Source organism: Dermacentor albipictus, chromosome 1, assembly GCF_038994185.2.
Source record: "Dermacentor albipictus isolate Rhodes 1998 colony chromosome 1, USDA_Dalb.pri_finalv2, whole genome shotgun sequence".
In the NCBI taxonomy this organism is placed as follows: domain Eukaryota; kingdom Metazoa; phylum Arthropoda; class Arachnida; order Ixodida; family Ixodidae; genus Dermacentor; species Dermacentor albipictus.
Window position 1 is genome coordinate 421904361 of NC_091821.1, and position 26812 is coordinate 421931172.

The 26812-nt window shown below is 45.2% G+C and overlaps 2 long non-coding RNA genes across 3 annotated transcripts; one reads left to right on the plus strand and one right to left on the minus strand.

Annotated features, from left to right (window-relative positions):
- Positions 1-1415: 1415 nt before the first annotated feature.
- On the minus strand, positions 1416-22067 carry LOC135896761 (uncharacterized). Its single transcript, XR_010562806.2, has 4 exons — positions 21742-22067; positions 9391-9447; positions 8139-8329; positions 1416-6840 (listed from the first exon to the last, which is right to left on the minus strand). It is a non-coding gene; the product is annotated as an uncharacterized lncRNA (long non-coding RNA).
- Positions 22068-24998: 2931 nt separating this feature from the next.
- LOC135896458 (uncharacterized) lies at positions 24999-26812 on the plus strand. 2 transcript variants are annotated; one of them, XR_010562710.1, is made up of 3 exons: positions 24999-25116; positions 25454-25646; positions 26710-26812. It is a non-coding gene; the product is annotated as an uncharacterized lncRNA (long non-coding RNA). The 2 variants fall into 2 exon arrangements; XR_010562709.1 differs by having other exon boundaries at positions 26698-26801.

The window sequence follows — 26812 nt, forward strand, 5'->3', positions numbered from 1 at the left end:
CATAACATAACAGGCTTTACGCGAGACTGAAACAACACTGCGTGCTATGATGTTGACGATGACTTATTGGCATCGCCTTCGAATCGGGGTGGCGACATATAGTCACCCATAGCCTGCTTGAGCGAATCACGTATTCTATCGGTACTTATGAAGTCTAGCATCGCGTCTTTGCTTGCTCAATCTCTTCTCTCTCCCTCAAAACATCTACATCTGCCTTGTATAGTCACCTACACACTAAGAAAAAAAAGAGTATCCCTTACTCTTTTCGAAGAGTCTGGACTCGTCACGTATATGACACACTTTGTGGGAGACACCCGAACTCTCTTTTGGCAGAGAGTCCCGAGACTATCTGTGCTCCATACAAGGTGTTTGCGTGACTCCGCACACAATAGTCATGCATACTCTGTTGTAGTAGTTGCCTATACTCTCTCAAAAGGGTTACAAGACTAGTGCTAAGGGAGTCGGTTAACAATTCTAGATGAGTCAGACGACTCAAGATAAAGTGTCACATGAAAACTGCAAGAATGATTCCGGTAACTATTTTAGACGAGTTTGATGACTACAGCAGTGTGTGTCAAGTTACCCTTAGTCCGTGGTGCCGGTCTCTTGCAAATAAAGTAAAGCAACTGATCCATGTAAGGCATTTCACTCTTGGATGGCAGTGTCGAGCCGCTTTTCAAGATGTGTCAACTCTTGCTGTAAGTACACACGACTACGGCTAGTTCTCAAGAAGACTACTGTGAAAAGACAACAGGATAACAAAGAATCCACAGTAAACGTGCCAAAAAGCACATGGCAGGCTAGCAAGAAAAAGTTAATATTTCATCAATCTTTGTTATTGTCTTCTGGAAAATTCAAATGTATCAGTCAGCACAGAATCACTATGAAAGCAAGACAGTTCTCATTACTATTAAACTGGAATCAATAGCCAACCAAGCAAAATGTACCAAAAGCAAAATCCAATATGTAGCCTGCAGCCGCATATGCATGACACTGCAATGCCACTCAGAACCTTGATGAGACCCCAAAATATTATGTAACTCATGTAGAAGTTTAATTCACCACCGCACAAGTCTCTTATAATATGTCAAAAGATTTATAAGTTCAACCTATTTCCCTGTTCTAAACTTACGACTTAACATTCTAAGCAAGTAAGCTACACATAACAAATAAGAAAGGCTGCACTTATGTGCAAATGAGACCCATATAATGAAGTGCAATAAAAACAACATTCCAACTTAGATTACATTATCTATGCATTATACTATGCTTGTTAAAAACAACTGGTTGGCAATTGATAATCCAATCTAACAGTAAAAACAGCTGTCTTACCTTATGGTACTCTTGTTGGCACTTTTTCCCACACAATTTGTGCATGTTAGCGTGAGATGAAAATTGATCTGAAAAACACCACATTAAAAAGTTGTGCATCAATTTTATTCTGTCATACAACATGCAACAGTGTATAAAAACTTCATAACTGACAAAATTACAAAAATAAATACAGCAACACTTATACTGATCATTTATTTATGTTGAGAAACATACTTTTGCAAGACTAAGTATAATAGCTGACACAGACAATTTCACAGGTAGAAATAACCGCTAATACAAAACTTTCCATAATGCAAACACATTGACAAAATAAGTAGCACAGGTAGCTGTATTTTGTTACGGCAAAGATGGCGCATGAATTATGAGGACAAGGAAGGAAGCAGAACACATAAACTATACCCAGCTACATGCACGCAGCTGTAACAATACACATAGTGCACAAAGATCCAGAAGAAACAAAGAGGAAGATGTGAGGAAGGCTTCTTTTACGCATCACAAGTCATCCTGTAAGAGCACATTATGCACTGGCTGTAATCTATCCTCAGCCCATACATGAATAAGTTACATTAGGTGCCACATTTACAAATCACTCATACAATGTTCTTGTGATTTCCCTTATTCCAATCTTTACCTAAGCAAGCATGACTGAGTTACATAAAGCCTCCCTACGGCTTGGCACATATACAGAAAGAAGTGTTTTTATAAACACTGGAGGTAACGGACGGATGACTGACACATACCTCTTTTAATTCTTTTGTCTTTGTCATTATGATTATCTATCACAGTAGTCTTTTGTAGAGTGAAACACTTCCAGATAATACACTGTGTGCAACCAAGTGTGAATACCTGTTCTCGATTTTATTTATTTCTACCTTTCTCTGGTGTCCCGCTAAGGTAACAATGGCGCAAAGGATTGTCTTCCCAATTTATGCGTTCCAATACAACAGGAGCAGATGATAAGCCACATTAATGGTGCGTGAAATAAAACATCTGTGAACTTTCCGCTGCCGCTCCAATCTGGAGTGATTTTTTTTTGCTTTCTGTACACTAGCACAGGTGCTACGTAGTCCCCTTGGTGCCCAAAGCAACTCTCACACCCGAGCAGGATGTCCATTTTTTTTAATTCTAAGCAAAACTCTGGTTATGGGGGTCAATTGCGAACTTATATTTTTGCTTTGTATCTTAATTATGTTGTTGACCTTTAACTTTAGCCACTTCACTACTTTTCTGCAGGTGCAGACAGGCCATTGCACCAATGCTAGGTTTTGAAAACACCAGAGCAGGGTAGAAAGCAAGAACAGATATTTATAATTTGGGTGCCTACTCTGCATTGCATGGATATGTTTCAATGAACAATAAAACTACTTGGTAGATAAACATATGAAAGATAAGGGAATTAAGCTTGAAGCCTACCATACCAGTAACTGGGAATTTCATGTGTAAATGAAATTTAGCGATTCCCAGTGATGAAGAAACAGTTTTGACAATATGTGCCAAGGTCACCAACTCACTCATGCTCACAAAGGAAACAAAATAAAAACAAGCAAGATTAAAAGAAGTTCGAACTTGCAACCTAAAGTGAGACACCTCGCATGACTGATTTATGTATTTACTGAGCATAAATTACATCTGGCACATAATCTGCTTGTACATGACAAAAATGAGTTCTGTAATCCTTGTGGGACAATTCTGTGTGAAAGAGAAATCTATTTGATCATTACCTTTTGGGTATGTGTATCTCAGAACTGGTGCTAGTCTGAGTTCTTACAAAGTGGACGTCATTGAGTACTGTAATTCTAATGCCTGCCACTGCTATAAATTTCTGTTAGTCACACTGTCATGAAGCACTTATGTTCAATAATTAGCGGCAGTCACCGCTGAAACACTCAGTACAAAACACGAAATAAATATATGCAGTCGGAATGTAAATGTCGAACAAAGTTATAATCAAGTCTACATTTCACAGAACTGTCTTTTTTTCTGCTAGTGTGCCAATACCATTTTCACATTCACAAACATTTTTGTATTGCTCTCCTGACAAATGCAGGAAAATGCAGTCTTTAACAGAAGCCCTTGGGAAGACAGCCCAGAGTCGCTTTGACAAGAGGACTTCCCTTAAACTTTTGTCGCTATGTTGTAGGTCACTGTAGCAAGGGGAACATTTTACTGATTGAATATTACTCGAAATATTTTTATTATTTGTACTAGAGGTTTGAAAAGAGAGCCAATTGTAGAGTTCTTCATGCAGATTTTATATATTCCATTAGTTTTTGTTTAGCTGCTTCTCGAGTTATGTCCTACACAACAGCAAAATACATAGTCATATTTGCAGGCACTTTCTTGTGTATTAAATTTTCACAAAAAGCAGTGTGCTGCAGCTAACTCAGCTCTTTGTAAACTGCAAAGTGCCAATATCTATTCAAACAGCATGTAAAGTTACTAGAAGTATGCAAGATTAGTAGACAGGCAGACAGGCCTGCCTACTAATCTTGCATACTTCTCATGCTATTGTGAAAAAAATTACAATATACTTCAAAAACTTTTTCTCACAATAGCATGACAATAACCTTATGCACTTATAATTGTCCTATACTAACGAAATTTGGCATACATACTATTCAAGATACGCAGAATGCTGATATCTCATTGAAAGTGCAATCTGTAAAATTATTTAATGTGGCCTAATATTTTTTGCATAGTTCCAGTAATTGTACAAGCCGTTTCGATAGGTGTCATCACTTTGCAGTATATAACTAGCTAAATAAGATACAGCATGAAGCTATTTCTGAAAATTTTATACACAGGAAAGTGCCCACAAGAATATTTTGCCTCTGTGTAGGACCATAACTAAAGAACAGCAGCTACACAAAAATCAATGACAATTCAAATCTAATAAAACACTTTATGAATGACAGTATATTCAAATCTCTAGTACAAATATATAAAAAAGTTGTTTTGAGGAGTATTTCCCCTTAATAAGTGGGTGTCAGTGTTTTCTACCAAAATGGTAGCAAATGCCTTCAGGCATACCATGGGGAGCTTTATAAATAGCACACGCATGCATCTGCCTAAAAAGCCCCACGCCCTGCTTGCATTCATTAGTCATTTTTGCATTCTGTTGTATGTCACCATTTGCGTCCCTTAACATTGAGTGCGTAAAACCAAAAACAACCTAATACCGTATTTACTCGCATAATGATCGCACTCGCGTAATGATCGCACCCCTAAATTCTGATGTCAAAATTCGATTTTTTTATTTCTCGTGTAAGATTGCACCCCAAACTTGCCGCAGCGATATGTCATGTGCCAAGTCTAGCTAATAATGATCGCGCTTACCATCTGTCAACTGCTATGAGAACAACTCTTCAAGACAAACCAAGTAGTCTGCACGCACCAAACATTCTTAAGCAGATGCCCCATTTCATTCCTTCCATCACTTTCCGCACTTATATGACAAAAAAAAGCTACAACCAAACTTGCCTTTATTATGTGTAGTCTTTGTAATGGTTGTGGTCAACAAAAACAACAAAAAAGGCGTCTTTCGTTTCTCCTCGTCTGCACTTGTGGGCACGCAACAAATCGCGAGTGGCAATGATAGCAGCCACGTTTACAGTGATACGTTAGAAGTGTACCCTATTCATTCGCCGACATTTGTAACGCAGCTAAGATATTCGCCCACCCTTCGCGGAAACGTGCCATATTAGGATAATGGTGAAGACAAATGCCGCAGTTTCCGCAGCACGCCCGCCATGTGTTCCTATGTCACAGGCAGCTAAGCGCGCCCATCTGTTTCTGTCCCCTCAAAGTGGACATGGCTATGTTATTGCCGCAAACTTGCCGATATTATTCATTACTGATACGGAAGAAACTGTTTGAATGCACGTAATGTACTTACGAAAAGAAAAAAAAATCGTGTTCGGTGCGTTCGGCTTGCTCTGCCGGCCACCATGTTTTTGTTTTGTGTGTGTGTCCCGCAGTACATACAGAGGCAGCCACCTCTTTGTTGACCTGTTGTCATCCCGTAGCAAATGCCAGAGGATATATTTTTTTCTTTTGGTGGGAAATTTACCCAGCGTAATGATCGCACCTCTGAATTTGAGTCAATTTTTTTTACAATAAAGTGCGATCATTATGCGAGTAAATAGGGTAACACACTGAATTTTCAGCCTGTAAAGGGGTTGTATACAAATGGGGGCAGCCAACTCTAGTGTGACAATAAACAAATATTTGTTCTCACAATAATGAAACCAGTCATAAAATATATCCTACAAATTTGGAAATGAATACCCAAAGAACCTTGCTGATTGTCACATTAATTTCCTAAACAAGATCTTTTGATGTTTATAATTCCTAGTTTAATTCACTTTCTCTAGTAAATGAGCTCTGACCTAGACTATTCAGTGTAGGAGACTAACCCAGACTTGGAAGCCAATATTTAAATCTGAAATAAAGTCATTCATCCCACGACCACGTCACTGCTATGTCATCAGAAGCGTGCATCCATGGACATATAGTCTGTAAAAAATTTTTTACATGATCTGTACTGTTCCTCTTGCACTAATAAATTAGGAAATGCATTTGCTATTTAAAGCACTCCTGTAAACCTTTGTGTTTGAGAAATGCAATACTCAAAAGTGTAACACAACCAATGTGTACATGAAACCTACGATGCCTTTGACATTCGTCAGTGTGACAAATAGGCACTGAGAAATGCCAAGGGCATCATAGCTTTCTTGTTTCAAACCTTGTATGCGAGTATATTACTGGTGTCTTTGCAGTGAAGGGAAGTCACATTATTATCAGACTTATGAGGGGAACTCATGTTTCTCTAGTTTAATATTTTCTTTTTTGTGCTCCTATATTCTTTACTTTTCCGAAAATAATGGGTGCTTGAAATAAGTACTCTATATTGCTCTTAAATTTTTCCTGCACCAGAGCCCACGTTGGGTTACATTTCTTGAACACTTTGCAGTGCTGTAGATTATCAAAAGGAAGAAAAAAATGCCGTAAGTTTGCATTTTAGCCTTCTGTATAACAAGAAGTATGAACCTATCAATTACATAGACAAGTACAAAAGAACTATGAAAAACTGTGCATAAAGACAGACATACATTATAATAGCAGGAATCGATGGCGAGAATTCTAATAGAAAGGAACCATTAAAAACTAGGCACTAAAGACACATATTAATTATAATAACACAAGTATTTGCTAAGGATTTGAAGAGACAAAAAAAATGTCTCTTCAAATCACTCCACCCCAACATTCATCCATGGTTCGATGAGTGACCACAGCTGGCGATGCGGTTTGGATAGGTGGAAGCTGAGTGCAGCTGTGAAATAGGTGGAACATATTGAGGGTCACCAAAGGTTGCACGCTGGTTGCACAGCAGGTTGCCTCGATCTCCGGACTCACTCGACATCCTGCGTTGAGCCTGGTTATACGTCGTTTGCAAGAGGCCTGGCCCAAGTGTGTGGCACGGCTTGGGTAAAATTTCGAGGCAACCTGAAAAACACAGATCCATATCTATAAGCAACAAAATATTCTCCATCGTAGGGCAAACCTGAAGTTTACCATCGGCACAAAGCAGATAATGAAAACAGACACAAGTCACCAGACTTGAGGTATACAGATGTGCAGAAGTATAAATGAATGTGAAGAGCTGCTTATAGGACAGAATGTTTCGATCCGTCTTTTGTAGACCAATAATAGTATCTTAACATAAAGTCAAGTGTACTGGGCCCTCCCTAAAAAAATTCAAATAATGGGGTTTTACGTGCCAAAACCACTTTCTGATTATGAGGCACGCCGTAGTGGAGGACACCGGAAAGTTCGACCCCCCTGAGGTTCTTTAATGTGCACCTTAATCTAAGTACACGGGTGTTTTCGCATTTCGCCCCCCTCGAAATGCGGCCGCCGTGGCCGGGGTTCAATCCTGCGACCTCGTGCTCAGCAGCCCAACACCATAGCCACTGAGCAACCACGGCGGGTATGGCCCTCCCTATTTCTGTAAGTAGGCTATTTCATGCGAGCTGTCCCGACCTGGCACACGACCACTTGAAATTTCTTTTCGAAAAACTGGAGGCCCTTCAATATAGGACAAATGTTAATTTCAAGAAATACTTGTGTAACGCACCAAACTATGCATCATAAAAGGCATAGCCAAAAAATTTGTTCCTTCATTAAGGGGGCCAAATTTTTCAGGACAATAAAGAGAGGCCTTACACCAAAAATTGAACTGCTTATTAGCTACTGCTCAGTTTATTATGGGTCAAAAAAATGGACAAAATGGCCTATTAACTTTATTTTCATAGAACTCGCTTACAGCAAAAGCTGCAAATTTATGTAATCCACATATTTAGGACTTGTGCTGCACGCAAAAACTGGTTTCAGGAAGATAAATTATGCAGCAGTGCACAGAGATGAGGATGAACTAGCAAAAAAAGTCAGTTTTGGTGTAAGTTTATCGGCATACTTACTATTGAGGCAGTCCTAGTAAATTTATGCCCAATAACATGTATGAAAGTACACTGTATTGTTTTTAAATTGCTAAAGCTTTATCAAAGCAGTTTTGTGTCAAGCAAGAAAAAAAATTGTACAAGTGGTCTCCTACTAGTTTCAAAATTTGCATCGCATTTCGTCTAATCCACATAGCCTCTTGGCGGCTAAGGCAAAATGGATGGACTTGAGCATTCCTGCACCGATAGCAGGGAGTCTAAACTGCTTCTAAGTTAATTCTTTTATTGCCGAGTGGCTACAAGCCACTTCACTCAAAAATTTGCCACTTAATTACATGTATTTACCTCGATCGTTCTGTCAGCTTCCAGCCTGCTTGGCATCATCACGAAGGCTGCCAACTCCCTAGTGGACTTAGCCAGGACACGGTGGTGGCAGGACGCAGTGGCAGGAGCCGCCAAAGGCTTCGAACTCCCTAGTGAACATAGTGAGGACACGGTGGTCGTAGGATGCAGGGGCGGGAGCCACCAGAGTGTACCTGCAGCAAATTTGCACAAACGCTCTTAGTCCTACCATGTCACAGTTTACAAGAAAAATTCAGCTGTCTGTGTAACATGGATACCAATACAAATAAATGTAAACAGTTAGGTCCTACAACACAACTAGAACATCGACAAAGAAGAAATGGTACTTATGTTTATGAAAATCCAAGCAATGAAAAAAAAAATGTGCATCCGATTTGTGCGTGGAAGCTCAATGGTAACCTGAGCACATACCATCAAGTGATTTGCTAGCCAACTGCAAGCCTCTTAAAATGTCATTGTATATTTTTTACATGCACTATGTTAAGCTGCATTAAAACAAGTTCAATATCTCTGAATATAAGTAAATCACGAAGCAATTCAAATAATGAATTCCAGTGGTCATTAATGCAACAAAGTGCAAGCTCTGAATAAAGCTGGCCAAACTGGGTAGTGACAAATAACAATGTGGTTCTCTACATCTTGTTTTTCTGGCTTTCGCTGTAGCATTAAAATACACAAGAAATTTCACATTCCTGACATTTAACCCTGCAAATTTTTATTCCATAATGCATAATACTTCAGCAAGAGCACTAATGCTGTCTTTTAATTGTAAATAGTGATAGAACAAGAAATTTTACTGGAGCCAATGTTTGGCAAGAAAACTTATCTCCTTCTCTTTGTCGAAACATTGGCTCCAGCGATGCTCCTTGTTCTACGGCTCTCATCATTTCAAGTCTCTATCTTCCTGTGAACCTCTGTACTTTCAATGTTGTATCAATTAAATTGTAATAACGGAGAATTAGTAGTTGTAGCTGATGAAGAATTTGTGCTTCTTGGTAGATAATGACAGAGTAACTGCGCAACATAGAGATACGGACAAAGGAGGCTTATGTGTGTCGTCTCCTACAGCCATGTTTCTCTCTTTTGGACGATTACTCTATCTAGATGTAAAAGTATTACCCTTTGCACAATAATGCTGAAATGAAAAAGGCCAGGAAAGTGGACACAAAAATTAAAACAAATAGCATCATATGCTAATGAGATATGCAAAAGTGCCTGCTACGATCTGTCTCACCCATAGCGTGCTGGATAAGATGGCGTCTTCTTCTGGATGTTGCCATTTCTTGAATACCTAAAATAAAGTACATTTCAAAATTACAAAGATACACAGAACAACAGCAGTAGCAGAGGAGATAATGCATTGTTTAGTAAAAGAAAGTAAACTAATCTCTGATACACCGCAGACGAAATTTCCTTTATTAAATTAGTAGAAAAATACACCACACCTCATTTCATTCAATGATGTGAGCATTTCTTGGTACAAGAAAAAAAGGTATTTCTGCATGAAAACAGTAATATAATCATAGCATTCTACTCTTACAAAATACGCTACAGTGACAAAGCCAACTACGGCTGTATATACTTAAAATTGTTATATGCACCTTACAATAGCCAAGACATGATAAACTTGGGTTCATGTGCAGCTCACCGGGAGATACAACTTTGCAATCAACTCATTTCTGCTTGCCAAATATCTGCACTAACATAAGACTACAAATAAAAAGACCCTCTTTTTCATAAAACACCGGACTCAAAATAGAAAATCCAGTAGGAATAGCACAAATTCTCTACACAACACAGCCAGGTTTTGTGCGCCTAGCAGGATTTACTATATAAAGGTTGCAGCAAATTCATGCTTTTAAATATTTACAACCGTGAAAATAAAGATGACAAAAAATAATAGCATTATACATCGGCTTATACTGTAAGCCAATGTGTTTCCGACTTGACGCCAAATGCACATTTAATTTGTTCTGTTTCAGCGCTTTTAAAGGGTTGTGTCTGTTCGCTCGTGCATGCAGCCGCCTTACTGCTACGAAAATATCTGTGCTGCCACGGAAGAAGACGACGAAGTGTCTTCTTGGCAGAACGCTTGTTTCTGTGCTCTGTGAATTTTTGGGTGAAATCTTCGCTATTCGAGGTGCCTCGCCTCCCCGTCTTGCGGCCATGGACGCGGAGCATGCCAGAGACCCGCCTGGCCAGAAGTCATCACGGCCGTCAACCGCAAGGAAGCGAGTTGGCTCCCCCAGTGACACCGAAGACACCGACCTGTACTCTATGTCGGAAGACGACTCATCCGACGACGGCTTCATACCCGTCCGGAGTAAGAGGGCGAGGAGAAAAATCGCCAACACAGCGCCGTCAACTCCTGCGAGCACAACGACTGTGAAGACAAGGCCTGCGCGCTGGCCACACGTCATCATCTTTATGCCGACAGAACCGTCAAGCAACCTACGATTGCTGAACAGGCAAGCCCTATCCATTTTTCTGGAATGTGCGGTGCCGGATCAAATTAAAGACATAAGAATAAATCCACGCAAGAATATACTCGCCATAGACGTGTACAACGCGAGTGCGCTTGGAAAACTCCAAGAAATCACAGAGCTAGACGGAATCAAAATGCGCCCCTTTATCCCGATCGACGACACATCCATAGCCGGTGTGATTTACGACATTGACATTGCCATTCCCAATGATGACTTACCTAGCCTCATCAAGCCGGCATACGAAGGCACGATCATTACGCAAGTGCGCCGTCTTGGGAATACGCGCTGCGTAAAAGTAATATTCAAGGGGGATTGTATCCCATCCCACGTTAAAGTCGGACATTTCCGTCATCCGGTTCGACCATTCATCCAGAAGCCGCTTCAATGCCATCAGTGTTTCAGGCTAGGACACGTCAAAGGCGTGGGTCCCAACTCGCTACTGTGTCCCCGTTGCGCTGAACCTCATGCAGAACAGACCTGCGATGCCGTGGTCCTGAAGTGCGTCAACTGTAGCGGCCCTCACGCGGCGTCCTCGAAGGACTGTCCCCGAATCAAGAGGGAGCGCGCGGTTCTTAAGCAAATGGCCAGAGACAATTCTGCCCACAGGGAGGCAGCCGAAGTAGTCCGGCGTCGGCGACGACGTAGGCGCCATCGTACGTCTTCGAAGAAGGCGCATGCGCGAAGTGACAGTACCCACTCCACTGCTGTGCCAGTTAGTCACGCCGCGACAAGGCCCACCACTTCCACGAAGGAAGCAGAAAAGACTCTATCTTTAGAGGAATGGCCTACGCTACCAAGCCGCTCCCTTGCGAAGGAACCTCAGAAGGTCGGGGTCCCACCTGATCCTTCTCCGGCCATGGACGATTCACCTAAAACAGACCGCCAAGTCATCTCGGTGCTACGTTCTCTCATGGAGGCCATTCGAGCAATTTTAGTGGACATCGGGACACCCTGTGCTCAAAACGCACTTAAAGTGCTGGACGCCTTAGGCCCAGTGCTTGCATCCCTCAACTAGAAAGATGGCTACCCATACCCCATCCTTCCGGAAAGAAGTCAAGGCTGCGTCCATCATCCAATGGAACGCCAGAGGGCTAAAATCACGAATTTCAGATTTTCGGCAGTTTATGTACACCAATCTGTTTCCCCTCATCGTCATTTGTGAGCCCAACTTGTCGAAATCAATAAGACTGTCAGGATACGAATTTATCATGTCATCAACAAATGGTGCATGCAGCAAAATCGTCATTTTTGTTCGTCGTGAACTCACCTATGTTTTGCAACCAATTGCTCCCCACGACGACAATCAATATATATGCATCAGAGTTAAAAGGAACAAACTCTTGTTTACTCTCATAGGCGTGTATATATCGCCTTCCTGCAATTTCGATACCAAAAGATTTGCGGATATCTTGAGTGTTTGTCCCGCCCCATGGGTCATCATAGGAGATTTCAATGCACACCATCCAGCATGGGGAAGTACACGGACAAATGCAAGAGGACGAAGATTAGCAAGCATCGCCCACAACTATGGCCTTACTCTCCTGAACGATGGTAGCCCCACCTTTCTTCGCGGCGTGACATACGGCAGCTGCCTCGACCTTGCTTTCGTCTCCAACTCTCTCGCCAGATCTGTGAAGTGGTTTCCAGACATTGAGACACATGGGAGTGACCACATTCCCACCTATCTGAACATCAAAGGCTTGTCGTCTAGATCACGCTTACGGAATACCATTCGGACGATTCAATGGGCCAACTTCAAATCTGAGATGGAAGATGCCTGCCGCGAGGGCCTACCATCAGGGTTAGAGCAAACGATTAAAATGACGATGCAAAACGCCACTCGCATGATGACGACCTCTTCCACGCGGAATGACTTCGACATAGAATTAGAGCGCCTTCGAGCGCTTCGTCGCCGGGCGGAACGTCGATATCGGCGTACAAAATCAATTCATGACCTTAGGGCAGCCAGGAGGATGCAAAAGAAGATTCAGCGTCGTATGGATAGCTTAGCGTCGGAACGTTGGGCAACGTTTTGCCAGAAACTCGACCCCCGCAAGCCACTGTCTCACATATGGAAAACGGTGCAAGGTCTGCGTTGCCTTCCGGAACGGCGTTTCCCATTCAAGGCGCTAGCGCTTTTCCAAGGGCGGCAAGACATCGATGTCGCAGAAGACTTTTGTGTGCGGATCGCAGACCAAGCTACTCGTCCAGATCCTCCAGCCCGAGCTGACGTCCCCAATTCACGTGATGGCCGCATGGACCTTCCTTTTACAATGGAGGAGCTCGAAGCGGCTCTAGCTCTCTGCAGGCGCTCATCATCTCCGGGTCCGGATGGTATATCATACCGGGCCTTGTGCTATCTCGGAGAGTCCGCACGGATAGAGTTGTTGAGCCTTTACAACTCCTCATGGCAGGAGGGAAATGTTCCTGACGAATGGAAAGTAAGCCGCCTGGTGCCACTCTTAAAGCAGGGCAAATCCCCGTTAGATCTCACCTCTTACCGCCCAATAGCGCTGGCCAGCTGTGTAGGAAAGATAATGGAACGGATGATCCTTGGCCGCCTGGAATGGTACCTTGAATACTACAAGATTTATCCGATTTCCATGGCTGGTTTCCGACGTGACCGCTCTTCTATCGACAATGTAGTTGATCTCGTTTCCTATGTCCAGCACGAAAAGTCCCGTAAGCGTTTATCTGCAGCTTTATTCCTAGATGTGAAAGGGGCATACGATAACGTATTACATGAGGCCATTCTCGACGCCCTTGCGACGGTTGGCCTAGGTGGTCGAGTTTTTTTGTGGATTGCAAGCTACCTATCTGCAAGATCATTCTTTGTGTTAACTGACGATGGCCCAACTACGCGACGCTATACCAGCAGGGGCGTTCCTCAAGGCGGTGCTCTCAGCCCGACGCTATTCAATCTCGCTCTTGTTGGACTTGCTGAGTACTTGCCAACTACCATCAAAATTTCAATATACGCTGACGACATCTGTGTCTGGACTTCGGCAGTCACACGTCCTCAGATACGTGCGCGACTTCAAAGAGCGGCCACTTTGACAGCGAACTACTTGTGTAAACAGGGTCTCAGCATATCAGCAGAAAAATGCGCACTAGTAGCATTTACGAAGAAGAAGAAGAAGCCGACTAGTGCGGTCGTGCAAACATCGGCTCCCGCTTCGATCAATGTTCTTGCGCCGAATTTTTGTGCCACCCCTGAGAACCTGGTGGCGATCGACGCGTCGTATCACAAGGATTACGTGGATGCCCATTTTTTGCCGGTGGGTCCATTTTTCGCTTCGTTGGAAACTGTTTTCTGCGTGCCACGTAGAAAAGGTGCCAGCCCCTGGCTCGCGCTGTAGGCCTAGGCCTCACGCGCACGACGGAGTGTAGGCATGGCCTCCGGCTCAGCTGTTGAAGGCATGGAGATCACCCCGGAGGAAGATATCGGATGGACGACAGCCATCACTCGCCGAAGGAGACGCGCATTAGCCGCTGGCGGGAAATCCGTGGCTCTAAAGGATACCAACCATGGCGGGAAAGGTAGTCGCCGCACGGCCACCTCGCAGAACGTGCTTAAGCGCGTCGCTACCGCCTCTAGGATCCCGATGCTACCGAGGGATCACATCAAGATAATTGTCCGCCCCCGTGGCGGCCTCGACGTTAAAAAGTTCAGCCTGGTGCATCTCTCCAGAGCGCTGGCCATGGCAGCAGCCTTAGCGCCTGAAGACACGACGGAGGACACGTACTGTCCGAACGGCTGTCAGAACATCTTGGTGGTATCGACTCCGCGGGAAGAAAACGCAAGAGCTTACGCCAAGGTACGCAAGATCCATACGAGGGATGGACCCTTCGAAGTGGCGGCCTACACCGCAGCAGGAGAAGATACATGTAAGGGTGTTGTTCGCGGTATCGACCTGGACATTAGCGACGCGGAACTGAAAACCCTTTTCGTCAATCACCGAAATCCGGGCCTCGTCGAGGTACGTCGGATCAAGCAGACTACAACGGTGGTGGTACTTTTTGAAGGACAAAGAGTGCCAAACCACGTTATTTGTGGCAACGTACTCATGCCCTGTTATCTCTACCGACGACAGATAGATGTGTGCTACGGCTGTGGTGAAATCGGACATAGATCCGACGTGTGTCCCAATCCGGCAAGTGTTAGAAAGTGTAGGGGCTGTGGAATCACTTCCCCACCTGAAGATCATCATTGCGATCCCAAGTGCGCTATTTGCGGTGGCGCACACCCAACTGGGGACCGAAAATGCAGTCGAAGATTCCAGATGCCTTACATTGTGAGGCAAAGGCGTCGTAGGCGCCAACGACAGCAAGCACGCTGTACACAGGTGGCCGAAGACATTGAAGACAGCAACAATTCCCAGCGCAAAGGGGACATGCCAGAAAATGACGCCAACTTGCGCTCTCGCACGAGAGGACGCTCCAGCTCACGAGGGCGCTCCCGCTCCAGGGGGCGTTCTCGATCCAGAGGACAACCCAGCTCTGGAGAATCTTCTGGTGTTGACCCGCAACCCCGAGGACCTGGGTCAAGATCGAGGTCCCGTTCACAGTCGACCCCAAGAGCAACCTGGGCCGATCGAGTCAAGAACGGAGGCCTTGGGAAACCAGGACAACCGACAAGGGCAAGGTCCAGGAGTACTAATGGTAGGGCACAGCCGGAACGTGAGTCAAATCCCCGAATATTGGCATTAGAATCAGAAAATCAGAAATTAAGGCAAGAACTGTCTGAGCTCAGGGAGGCTTTCAAATCCTTTAAAGAAAGGTCCGAAACACCCCGTAGTCAGATGGACACAACGGCTCCAAAACCCTTGGCCGGCAAACCTAAACGTAAAGCCCCCCACCCCGTTCCCATTAGCGAAACAGAGGAAGAAGATTTAGAAACCTCTGAGGCAGAGGAGATGGGAGAGAGTGAGGCACCCCCCAAGAACAAAAAAGTCAGAATAGCCGCAAGGTTAGCCACAATAGACAGGACTCTGGCGAAAATCATGGAGCTCATCACTAATCTAGATGCTCGAGTGGGTCAACTAGAAAGGCCCAAAGTTAAGGCAAAGGCAAGCGCAGCGGCTGCATCGGCAGTCCACGGAGGCACAAACGGCAGCCCGAGCGCGGACTCTAGGGGTTCGGGCAATCAACCAGTGGTATCATAATGGCTTCAAACGACAACAATAACATTAAAATATGGCAGTGGAATTGTGCGAGTTTCCGAAGGCGCAAGGCTCCCCTGCAGCAGCTTATTAGATCGGCCAAAGTTAAGCCGCACGTTATTCTCTTACAGGAAACACTAGCTAAGGAGGATATCTCTCTACCGGGTTACAACTCCGAAACCTTGACCATTCCAGGGGGTCGGGGAATAGCGACTTTGGTTCGAAAGGGTACCTCCTATGAAACTCACGAGCTTCCCAAGTACAAGGTTGGTCTAGAAGCACAAATGATTGAACTCATTCTGAAGAACAAAAAAGCAGCTAACGTGTATATAGCTAACGTTTATAGCTCTCCGCAAGATAGGAAAAGGGATTTTAAGACCCTCTTGGGCCGCATTTCCAGTAAGGCAGATACAGCCCCACTCGTAGTGGCTGGGGACTTCAACGCTCCTAACAAAGAATGGGGCTATGGTCATCAGAGCGTCAAGGGTACTAATTTAGCAACCACGGCAAGTGAATTACAATTTGCTCTTATTACAGATGCTAACTTCCCCACGAGAACTGGTACCTCTACTACCAGAGATACAACCCCCGATCTTACATTCCTTCGGGGAATTGAAGGCTCATGGGACAATCTGCAGGAGAATTTAGGAAGTGATCATTACATAATTGAAGTCATCTTACAGACGCAACCACCACCACTAAGGAAATATGAGTATGTGGACTGGGATCTCTTCCGTAAGTTGCGTAAGGAAACCAGCATAGATGACGAATCTTATGAGGAGCTCTTAGATCAACTAAAGGCAACGATTAAGAAAGCTACTAAAGCAGTCTCAACAGAAATCGAAGTCCCAAAAATGGACTCCAAGCTAGCTCACATGCTGGAAGCGAAAAATTCTCTCCTAACCAGATGGAAGAGTCACAGACTCAATAGAAGACTTAGAGCCAAGGTTGCCCAAGTTAATCGTGATATCGAGACATACGCGGCTCAGCTTTCACGTCAACAATGGGACGAAACTTGCTCAGAAACAGACGGCAGATTGCGCAGAGGAGGCAAATGGAATCTATTGAAGAGCCTACTTAATGACAAGCTCTCCAGAGGTACTACAAACCTCGCCATAAACAGACTCGTCAATAAACAGATAGCTATAGGGCGGACAGCAAGAGACGTCGCAAACGACCTCGCACACATGTACCTGCCACTTAAAAATGAATATGAAAACGAAGAAGAAGTAAGCGAACCTTACTCCGGAATATCGCAACCGGACTTGGACAGTGACTTCACTGCAGCTGAGATAAGGCATGTACTTTTTAATTTAAATGGGAGATCTGCCCCGGGTCTGGATGGCATCACAAATAAACTTTTGCGAAACCTGGATGATGATGCCATAGACATAATCACGGTCAAAATTAATAGTCACTGGAGATCCGGCACTGTCCCACCGGAATGGAGGGAGGCCAAGGTGACGTTTATACCGAAACCCGGGAAACCACTAACAAAGGAGAACCTCAGGCCTATATCACTTACATCCTGTATTGGCAAAGTAGCCGAACATGCTATTCATAACAGGATAATAGAACACATAGAAAACCAGGAGCTTTTCAGGCACAATCTCATAGGCTTTCGGAAGGCATTATCCACACAGGACGCCATGCTCATGATCAAACGGGCTATTATTGACGACCCTAGCAGGGACGTAAAGGGCATCCTGGGTCTGGATCTTAACAAAGCATTTGATACGGTTGCACATAAACATATCCTACATGAAATCTCAACCTTGAACCTGGGAAGCAATTTTTACAATTATGTGAGGTCCTTTCTAGCTAATCGGACAGCTCGGGTCAAACTCGGTATAGTCACAGGCGGTCCATACAATTTAGGCAACAACGGCACACCACAAGGTTCAGTATTGTCCCCACTCCTCTTTAACATTGCCATGCACAGGCTCTCGGAGGAATTGTCCAAAATTCCGAGCTTGGGGCACGTCATATACGCTGACGATATCACAGTGTGGGTACCAAGGGGGTCACTCGCAGCACTAGAGCAGACACTAAAGGCAGCGGTAGACACCACAGAATCCTTCCTTAAGGGCACCGGACTCAGGCTATCACCTAGTAAATCTGAGCTGCTGCTTTTTAGACAGGGGAGACAAGGTGTTAGAAACCTTGTGCCTTTAGAAACTCTGCCAATAAAAATCACAGACAACACAGGACGGGTCATACCCAGAGTAGAGCAAATAAAAATTCTGGGTCTTCTCATTGACGCAAGGAGCTGTAACGCTACAGCCCTGAACCGTCTCACAGGTCAGGCCAACAGTACTTTAAAGCTCCTGGGCAGGGTTTCAAACCGAAATGCAGGCCTCAAGGAGGACAATCTCATCAGAGCATATCATGCATTTTTCATCAGTCATGTGACGTACATTGCATCATACCTGAACTGGGGAAAAGGAGAGAAGGCTAAGCTAAACGCACTTATACGCTCCGGACTCAAAAGGGCTCTGGGACTCCCGCACGGAACGAGTACCGAACTCCTCAACAAGTTAGGACTACATAACACTATAGATGAGCTCATTGAGGCACATTCGATGTCACAAATTGCAAGACTCTCCAACACTAAGTCAGGGTGTAAAATTCTAGATGAAGTCGGAATACTGCCTCGAGGAGGAGACGTCTCTAAGCTCAAAATACCCAAGGAGGTGGAGACACAATTAGTTGTGGACCCCATACCTAGAAATATTCATCCTGTGTACAACAAAGGCAGAAGGAACGCCAGGGCCAAATGCATTCTGGGTAAACTGCACCAACAACACAGCTCAGCTCTTTTTGTCGATGCGACTCGTTATGGATCGGGCAACCGCTACGCTATTGCCGTGGTCGATGAGAGCGGTAAATTAATAAGTGCGGCGTCACTAAGAACGAGCTCCATTCATGCCGCCGAAGAAGCAAGCATAGCACTTGCAATTACAATGAGGAGAGGCTCCACAATTTTCTCCGATTCCCGTACAGCTATTAGGAATTACTCAGCCGGCTTCATCTCAGCGGAAGCACACAAGCTACTTAAACACAGTATTAATACTCATAATTACGACCAACTGGATAGCTCACACCTAGTCTGGTTTCCGGCTCATCAGGGCCACTCGGTCAGCCCCAGTGGCTGCAATCCTAACGAGCAAGCTCACTCTGCTGTGCGAGATCTCACATGCCGCGCATCAGATCAGGAACTGCTCCAGGATGACTGCGGCTCCTACAAAGACCCACTTACTACTTTTCACGAGATCACCTCACACTATAGGGACGGCAGAAGATTTTTTCCTCCCCCCCATCAGAAGCTCAACCGAGCTCAGGCAGTCACATTAAGAATGATTCAAACTAAATCTTATCCCACACCTTTTGTGCTTAACAAAATTAACCGGGACTTTCCCGCGGAATGTAAAAGTTGTGGACACACTCCGTGTCTATTTGATCATATGTTCTGGCTGTGCCCCAACCAAAGGGCTTCGGATCTCAACAGTGAGGAGGACTGGAGTCGGCGCATATCCAGCGATGTCCTCCAAGATCAACTCCTGGCCGTCCGGAGAGCTCACGACATCGGGAAAGCCTTTGGCCTACCGGTGCCTACGTGGGCGGAGCCACCAACATAGCCCGGGGGCTTGTGCCCTCGGACCCTAGTTTCTCTGGACTAAAATAAAGTTCTTGCCATGCCATGCCAGTAGCATTTACTCGCAAACCGATGACGCCTTATATCATCTCAATCAATGGGCGGACTATTTCCTATGTCCGAACCCACAGATTCCTTGGCGTAATAATTGACCGCGACCTCTGTTGGAGCCCGCACGTGGCCTACATGAAACGGCGCCTGACAGCAACTTCCCAGTTGCTTCAATACTTGGCAGGAAAGACGTGGGGGATGTCAGTAGACGCAATGCTTAAACTCTACAGAGCTCTCTTTCTCGGTTTTCTAAGATATAGTCTACCTGTACTGACCAACACCTGCAAGACAAATATTCGTGTTCTGCAGGCAGCACAAGCTCAAGCACTCAGAGTCTGCCTTGGTTTGCCCAGATGCACCTCAACAGAGGCAACTATTGCGATTGCTCGGGACCATCCAATGCGAACTCACATTACGGTGGAAGCCCTGAGAACGCACATCAGACATTTTGCACGTGCCACCTATCACCACCTTGCAGCACTACCTTCGGACAGGCACCAATCATCATTCGCTAAAACTATCATCAAATACAACGACAAACTGCCATCGGGCTTCACCGCTGCATCTAAACCATCGATACCCCCTTGGTGTCTTATCAGCCCTACAGTCCATCTCAGTGTACCAGGAATCGGAAAAAAGTCTGAACTGTCGTCGCCTGTGCTCAAACAACTGTCTCTGCTTCTTCTGCACGAGAGGTACGCGGACAGGGAACACATTTATACCGATGGTTCCACAAACATCCAGTGTTCGTCCGGTGCTGTGGTTGTCCCAGCAAAAGCTATTACCATCAGCTTTAGGACTGACCACCCAACAACATCGACATCTGCTGAACTAGCTGCTCTTCGCGCTGCACTTCGTGTCGTCAATCGGGAGCCACCTCGGCAATGGTCAATCTTCAGCGATTCAAAGGCAGCCCTACGATCTGTACTATCAGCTCTGCATCGCGGGCCATTCGAACAGCTCGTATTCGATATTAGATGCCTACTCCATACATCACACGAGAAAGGACACCATGTGACGTTTCAGTGGCTGCCAAGTCACTGCGGCGTCACTGGAAATTAAGACGCCGATAATGCCGCTCGGGCAGCTCTTGAAGACGCACAAGAAGAGGCCATACCGCTTTCACGATCCGACGCAGCTAGCAGACTTCGAGTGCTTGCACATGAGATCACGCTATCTCTATGGTGCACACCAAACAGCCAGACCACCCAGAGCAACCGTCAATACCACCTGCCCTCTTTGATGCATCTCTATATGCCAACTGGAGTGCGTCGAAGAGAGGCGACTCTGCTTTATCGCTTATGGCTAGGGGTGGCTTTCACCAAATCTTACTCATTCCGCATTGGAATAGCCGACAACGATCTCTGTAATGCCTGTCTTTGCGAGGAGACGCTGGAACATGTTCTGTGCGACTGTCCTGACTATAACGTTCAGCGACAGTCCCTGGCATCTGTTCTAGCGCGCCTTGACAGTAGACCATTGTCGCTCGACACGATTTTCACATGCCGCCGACAGAAGATATCGCAGGTGAAGGCGACAAAGGGACTACTTCGGTTTTTGAAAGAGACGGGATTGGACAAGCGGCTGTGAGAGTGACGTCGCGTACCATGCCAGAATGATGGACTCCAACGGACGATGTGTGTGTGCTGTGATATGTGCTCTCTCTCCCTCTCCCCCTTCCCCATCTTTAATCTCCCCCATCCCTCTCCCATGTGTAGGGTAGCAAACCGGTTAAGCCATACTGGTTAACCTCCCTACCTTTCCTTCTCCACTTTTTCCTTCCTTCCTTCCTGTGCTGCCACATCGCCTGACACTGCCATACAGCGTGGTAGCGTTTTTATTATTCGCGGTAATATACCTATAGCGCTAGTAAATCTTCAAAATAGACAACTGTTTTTTCGACAACCTGTCTTCGCCAGCGAAAGTCACACTGGTCACACTACACTTCAAGTTACGCAGTACTTGGTATTCTACGGATTTTTCGATGCGACAGGCCACTCGTCATTGGAGTCGTTAAGAACGGTGTTTATCTATGGCAGTACAGCTTTGCTATAATTTCAGATGCTCTCCTGAGGCTTCCGTCTGCCAGTAGTATTTTCGCATACATACGCCTACGCATGCCTAAGAAACGTCTGTGAACTGCCAAGAGAAACGTGGCGCAAAATGTAGCCGTGCCGGAAGGGCCGATTACGCGCCGTTTGTAAACTCGGAACAAAAGCTGATATGCTTACCTGAGATGTTAAGAGAAATATGGCACAGGTCACTCTCCGCTGGTAGTCTTTCGTGTGCATCTGGTCGTCTCTGCGTTCCGATCTCCCATATCACAAGGAAAATGCAGTGCAAAACGCAACACTTCCGGCGCTGCACTTGCTCGATGTCGGCAAAGACGAAATCGGCGACACGCCGCTGCTGGCGGCAGTCGTCCTCGTCGCAATCACACAGCACGGACAGAAGTTCCCACCGTAACTTGCCGCAACGCCTGGTTGCAGTCGCCCCTAACGCAGCGCTTTCAGAACCACTCCATAGAATAAAGAACCACCACTCGACGACAACGTACTCGCGCCAGATGCAACACAATTGAAAAATGGCGTCATACTACTGACGGCTTCGGCTTTGGATCATTTGAATCCGCACAACTAGTTTCGGTTTTCTTTCCTTGCGTTGAAACAAAAACTGTTTTGCTCACTGATAATTTTACGTCACGTAAGTAATGCTCACGAATGAAACAGCCGTGAATTTAACACGCGTCTTGAAATACCCGCTACGTTCACTTCGCAGAAGCAAAATTTGCTCGTCCGAGTGCGGTTACGTTTGAAATATCTATCGTTGGGCTGTCGGAGCGTGCTCGAAGTTGGAAGACGTGGCGTAATTGTTCTTAATTTGCTTAGCTATAACGGTGCGGCTGCCCTTGATCTCTGTCGAGTGCAGTTTGCTCTGATGTAAGGTATAACTACAAAGCCGCCGACGTTACTGAATAATCTAGTGCACCTGAAGCTGCCAGAACTCCGGTATTTTCTCCACAATTTCTTGCGACTGCGTTCCGCTGTCACCAAATGCGAGCGTAGTCAGATAGCGCAAATTTTCGGAGACGCTTTGAAGGAAGAGGCAGCAGAAGCGTTCGGTCCGCTCTGCTCGCGCCCTTCATCACACCAACGCTGTGACAGCGAGTGTTCGCCGTCATTGAGTGAGATCTGTTGATGTTTGCACGTGCGCGCGTGACCCAGTGCTTGCTAATTTCAGGAGTAAGCGAATGTTTACTGCAGTTTATTCAGCCGATGAAACTACGAACCTTGGTTCGTGCAATAGTTCGTGCAGTGGTTCATGCAGCATTGGGGTGAAACTGCTGTGTTATTGCTTTTATATTTCTAGGGGGTTCCAAAGCAGTGTTGCGTACACTAATATTTGGTTCTGGTCGCGGAACGCAACGCACTGCGGTAGCCCAGTGGCTTTGGTGTTGCGCTGCTGAGCTCGAGGTGACGGGTCCAACCACAACCGCGGCAGTCACATTCCAACGGGGTCAGAATGCGAAAATGCGCGTATACCGTGGATTCCGTACACGTTAAATAACCCGAGCTGCTGAAAATAAATCTGCAGCTTTCCATTACCGTGCGCCTCATAACAAGATCTTGATTTTTGAACTTAAATCTTCAAAATTAAATTTTAAGTCGCGGAATTACACTTACAATCGACACTGTTGAGGGCGCCTACTGAACTTATCTTGTTGCTGTGCTCTCTTTAGTAGCCAATACTTTTTTTTTAGATTTACTTATGGTCAGAATCCAGTGTGGGTCTTCTTTAGCATAGGAAACCAGCTATCGCTTAAGCGTGCGAGGTATCAACAAACATGGTCAAGGAAATTTAAATCAATATATAGAGTTCGAAGTAATTGCAGAACATGACAAGGATGAAAGAATGATACACCGCATTACAAACAGGACCGGAACCCGAGGGCCTGCCTAAAACAGAAGAGTTTATCTGGTATTTCTTCTCCTGCATTAAAATCTTTCTCTCGCCAGACTCATCTCAAATACCAGAGGAATGGCGATCTTCCACGACGACTCTTCGCGTGCTATTGAGAGTCAAACGACCCACGCGCAAATGTTGACTCTTGTTTTCTGACTCTACTCGCGTAAAAGTGGGTCTTCGGAAGAAAAAAGAGAGTCAAGTTGCCGTGACTCACTTTTTACTCTCTTTTTTCTTAGAGTGTACGAATGTAACTGATCCAGTCCTATCAATTTATTCTCCGCTTTATTCTTTCTACCGGTACCTCTCTTATCTCGACTGCTGACCGGTTAATGCTTCCATTCGCTTTGAATTCGCTTTGAAACTAAGTGGAACTACATGTAAATCTTTAAGGCAATTATGACTGTGCTTATCCCAGATTTGGTGCTGGTTTATAAATTCATTCTATTTGTGCCTGGTGAAATCACTGGCTTCAATTTGTGTAGTACGATGTGCGCGCTAAGGCAATTAGCTGGAAAGTTAATTAGTAATATGTTGTTAATTATTGAATTGTGCGTTTTGGTTTCCAACGTAAATCATGTATACCTATCAGAGTATTTCACCTCAGTAATTATAGATTGCTGCTAAATGTCGCAGGAAATCTTTAAAAGTTACGTTATTGTTAAAATAAAACACGGTGTGTACACACGGATGCTTACTTTTGTTCCATCCGAGCGTGTCTGTAACCTTAGCTAGTATATGTAAAGCAGCGCAGAGCGCAAGCTTGTGGCAGTCCCGTAAGAACGTCCTGAGACGTAATGCCCCCGTAAGCCTTCCAGGACGTCAATCATACGTGCAAATCCTTAAACTGAACTTATGACAAATGCAGCATTTGAGCTTGGCGTGCAAGCCTTCGTTAGCCAAAACCGCGGCTTCCAGAAGTCGTAATCGCTTTAGCAATGTACTTCTTGACGTTAAAGCAGTGGGTGGACAGTGGGGCTAGTTTTGGTATCGGCGATAAAGCGTCGCCATGACACTGGTAGCCAAAGGAAAATTCAATAACGTTGACATATGTGGCTCTATCTTTTCGAGCTACATAACAATAAAGCGAAGTGACGCAATTATGTGTCGAACTAAACTGTGCCTTTGGCTATTTTCTTCTTTGGCGTCGTATATCTTCATTTAGTCGCGTCATTTGTTGCGCCAGCGGGCGGTGCTTTCGCTCTCATCGCTTCGGCTGCCATTCTGTTCGTCTGCACCTGCGGCTTTCTACGCACGTGCACGTTTTTTTTCGTCTGCTCTGCAGTTAACAACTTTCTGCCCCCGCGAACGTTCCGGCAACGTCGGGAAAACTGGGGAAAGGGCACAAGGCGTGCTGCGCGGCTGTTTGGTGCGGCGACTCGCGGAGGAACAGCAGGGCGAAATTTTTTCGTTTCCAAGCGGACCAGAGGGAAGCACACTTTTTGTGCAGAAACGAGCGCTATGCTTATCAAAACAGCTACAGGGCGAAACGAAAGATCTTCCGCGGTTGTTTTCAAGTGATTTTTTTTTTTTTGGTGCGGCGCATTTTTCTGCGGTGTTGTAAGAAACTGAAGCTACTTGTTGACAGTTGCACATGGGCCGATTGATGCTAGCTGACGCGCGGACAGAAATTTCGCTTCGGTGTACGTTCGCGATTGCTATTCATTTTTTCCGCGAGTAGCAAATTTGCCCTTTATATCTGCCGAAGGTATTTGAGTGCTGGTTACTGGTTACGTATTACTGGTTACGGTTAGTATTCATGAACACGGCAGACGTCGAAAAAAAGTATGTAGCAGTCACCGTTTGCGTTTTGAATTACAAGAAGTTCGAGTTACCTATGTGACCACATAGGTCCGCTTCACTTGTCAACTTGTACCTAGAAGCACGGAATTTTCTCGTCACTTCTTCGTACTCTCAAGTTGGCTTCAATTTTAGGTGTTATTTAATCATGCACACGCGGTATTTTTGCCCATTTATCAGATGTGACATATAGCAAACTTACGCTAAATGGGGAGTCCTGGCGAAGATGACAGGGGAGCAGATGTATGCCACGGCTACCGCCTCTGCTCGGACCACGTCACAGAAAGGGTCCTCACCGACTTGGCCAAAACAAGACTGTCGGGGTCGGCTGTGCCGACTCTTGGAGTGGAAGCGCAATCCCTGATCGATGAAGGTAAGGAAAACAAGCTATTAGTGGTTGCGAATCTGTCCTTCAGTAGTTCATTATTTTCCTACAAAAACCACTTGACAGGGCACGGCGCAAGTGCCACGAGCACGGCGAGCGCTGTCTTTTCCAGGTCGTTCGCTACGGTGCCGGGTGCCATGTGGCGTTACGCAGCGAAATTCGCTCCAGGCGCACCAAGAAACCGCGTGCTTAATTGCCGGTTTCTCGTTGTCGCTTGCTCGTCTGCGGTGCGCGATGTTCCCGATTACAGGCTAAGCTAAAAAGCCGAACAGTTTTCGCTGACAATGAGCTAATTCGAGTTCGTGAAAGGTCACGCCTCGCTTGGCGCTACAGCGTACGATACGGCGAAGACAGTTCTTACGGCGCGCTGCCGGGTTCTTCCCTAAGTTTGCCGCTTTATAGCAGAAATTCTTCCAGAGAAAAACTTCCAATGCTCAGTTGCCCAGCAACTTTAAGTTACTTGAAGTTTGCCTCTTATGGGTATTTTGCAGAAAAGTGAATGCAAATAAGACGCTCAATTACCTAATCTTTAACAAGATGAATCAGAAACTTTCATCAGTCATGAAAACTAGCTCTAAAAGGCTGATGCCTAGTATACTAAACCAGCTATTGAGCAACCAGCAATGCTTAACATGTTGCATGAATATATATCAGCACTAAAACTTGCAACTTTATGCTTATTATATTTTGGAGGTGTATTTCCACTTGAAATCCTGCAGCCAAATATAACCAGAACTGACCTGCGTGGATTAAAAGTACTAATTTAGGAAAACAGTTCTGTTTTTTGTCACATTTCTAGTGCATCTGCACTAGAAATTTGATAATGAACGGGTTTTTGATATCGTTATTGAAATGCGAAGAGATGTCATATGGTGCACATGCGTTGCCCATGGAATTCTCTTTACAGTGGAACATGACACTAAATCACAGACAGGGCGTTGCGCCTGTCCTGTGTGCCTGTGTGTAGTGTTCCTTGACACAACGTGCAACGTCGGCGAAAATTTTCCAACTAGCCTAACAAGCTGTTCTGATGATGTAGCTGTCTTTACAGGTTCTACACCACCGCATCGAGGCCAAAAGCTGGAAATATACTCACCAGAGACTGCAGGCGTCATTAACCGGCTGAGGAATGATACGCAAAGGTATCACAAATC